The sequence below is a fragment of the Nothobranchius furzeri genome, chromosome 13, assembly GCF_043380555.1.
Source record: "Nothobranchius furzeri strain GRZ-AD chromosome 13, NfurGRZ-RIMD1, whole genome shotgun sequence".
NCBI classification, from domain to species: Eukaryota; Metazoa; Chordata; class Actinopteri; order Cyprinodontiformes; family Nothobranchiidae; genus Nothobranchius; species Nothobranchius furzeri.
Genome location: NC_091753.1, coordinates 63,296,875 through 63,299,374, shown reverse-complemented (window position 1 = coordinate 63,299,374; position 2,500 = coordinate 63,296,875). Strand labels below are relative to the sequence as shown.

The 2,500-nt window shown below is 45.7% G+C and overlaps 1 protein-coding gene across 2 annotated transcripts in view; it reads left to right on the top strand.

The window, feature by feature from the left end:
• LOC107374383 (calsyntenin-2) overlaps window positions 1-2,500 on the top strand; it is a 542,719-nt gene that overhangs the window by 500,873 nt on the left and 39,346 nt on the right. The gene's annotated exons all lie outside the window — the stretch shown is intronic.

Sequence of the window (2,500 nt, the reverse complement as noted above, 5' to 3'; positions counted from 1 at the left end):
TCCTGCCGGCAGGAGGCCCCCGGGTCGACCCAGGACACGTTGGAGAGGTTACATCTCCAATCTGGTCCGGGAACGCCTTGGGGTCCTGCCGGAGGAGCTGGTGGAGGTGGCCGGGGAGAGGATGGTCTGGAGCTCCCTAGTTGGGATGCTGCCCCCGCGACCCGGACCCGGATAAGCGGAGGAAGACGACGACGACGATGACGAGGTCTTGTAGAAAAAGGACAAAACACGTCTCCAGGCGTGTGATGGGATTTGGGTGAAATGGGTGAGAAAACCACTCCCCCTTTTGGTGGCTGAGTTCACCTCCATCCTTTGACCCATGATGCATTGCAGGAAATGTGCTTTTCACCGTTGGTCAGAACTGCATCAGAACCTGAAGCAGGTTAACTTGATGGCCCTTCAGAACCACAATGACTCATCCTCATGAATAACCCTCCCACCGTCCTAATGGGCGTGACCCCACCAGGAAAGGTGACCATTGAACAGGATTGATGGTTTATCCCTTGAGGTCCAAGTGGCAGGGGTGAGGTGGTGCTCACTCCTTACCCCTGCCACGTGGACCTCAAGGGATAATCCATCAACCCTGCTCTATGGTCACCTTTCCTGGTGGGGTCACGCCCATTAGGACGGTGGGAGGGTTAAACAAGGGTTCAAGGCTATCTCATCATCTGTCAGACTAGCACAACAGTTACAGCGATTCAGTGCCAAATAACTAAAGATTTAAGGAATCCAGTTGCTAGAATGCAGATTGTCATTCGGTCAATAAAAGACAATTATTAAATTAAAAATACTTTTATTGAATACAGAAAAGCTTTTATCTTTTTGTCAATAAAATAAAATCAACACAGAATTGATCTGGTTGAGCTTTTATCCATGTTTTGACTCCTTTTGTGGACAGGTGCGCGCCCACCAGACCCCCAACACTCGTAGTCCAAGAGTTTGTTTGACTCGTAACTCTAGCAAAGCAGCTGAGCTCACATAAGTGTCTGTGCATTTAAACATGAATCCCAGCATTCACTGGTTTGTATTTATCTGCACAGAATGGAAGTCAATTAATAAAAGTCTGGAACTACCTTCAAACTGGTGATCCCTCACTGGGAACATCAGGTCTGCATGAGTCAACGTGGCATTGCTGTTGCATGTTGATGCAGCACAAGCGTAACGTTCACTCTGATCCCCGCAAGTTCCTTCACCCTCATCTGGGATTACCGCCAAATGCAAAGCGGGATTAGTAAACTGAAATATTTGGATGTTTGCAGTATTTTTAAATAAAATAACGTTTTAACTGTAAACATGTGTCAGTCAGGTTGGGATTTTTCTGAGTTGTGACATGAACACCTGACTTACGTTAGGATTCATATTTCCACACCAACAAATGAAACACAAGCTCTAGCTGCTTGTGGACATGAGGAATATTCAGGCTGGAAACAGGAAGCAAACGGAGTGTGCTTTGCTGTTTCTGCAACAAAACCATCAGGTGTTTCTTGCAGGTTTGAGGAAGCTTTCATGTTTGGTGTAGGAACGCTAACGAGACTAAGTGGAAGCAGCCGGAAATCTTCCTTGCAGGTTTAGCCCGTTGTTGCTTCTTTAAGGTCCGGATTTTAAAACTAACCCGAGTAAATACAAAATAAATGTTCTGATCATTATTTCCTTTATTAAGGAACAAACGTTCTCTGATCCGGTGTGAAAACCAGCAGCAGGGTTCGGCAGCGCGAGCAGGAGGAGGAGAGTAATTACCAGATGCTCTGATTCGTCCATGCTGAATAAGGAATAAATACTCACATGTGATAACATTAGCTTGGGGGTTCACTCGGGAAAAACTCTTGAGTTGGTAATCTACGGCTAATTCAGAAGTGTGTGTGTGTGTGTGTGTGTGTGTGTGTGTGTGTGTGTGTGTGTGTGTGTGTGTGTGTGTGTGTGTGTGTGTGTACACTTGTCTTTATAGGTTTGTGTGGACCAACCCCTGACGGGAGACCAACATTGTGTGGACATTCACCATTGTGTGGACATTCACCATTGTGTGGACATTTACCCGGTCCACACAACCAAAATCCTAGAGGAAGCTTCCTTTGTCCCACCTAGAGTTAAACATAATTTTTGCACCATTCTGGCTATAGTGGAAGTCAGGGTCCACACAAACAACTCAGAAAACGTAGTCCACACAAACCCATAAAAACACGTGTGTGTGTGTGTGTGTGTAAGTGTGTGTGTAAGTGTGTGTGTGTGTGTGTGTGTGTGTGTGTGTGTGTGTGTGTGTGTGTGTGTGTGTCCACACCTACTTTGCTTCACCTGACTTCTCCTAATTAAATTGTTTTTAATGAAAAGCTCAAGTCACGTAGAAACGCTCGGTTAAGATGTTCAGAACGTTTCAACGGACTCAAAAAGCTGCAGAAGAGCTGAGACGTCTGTACACAACGGCAGAACGAGCACATAGCTGACAGAAAAAAGCTATTTAGTGAACTAAGTGAAGCACTTAGCAGCTAAATAACCACAAATTTCC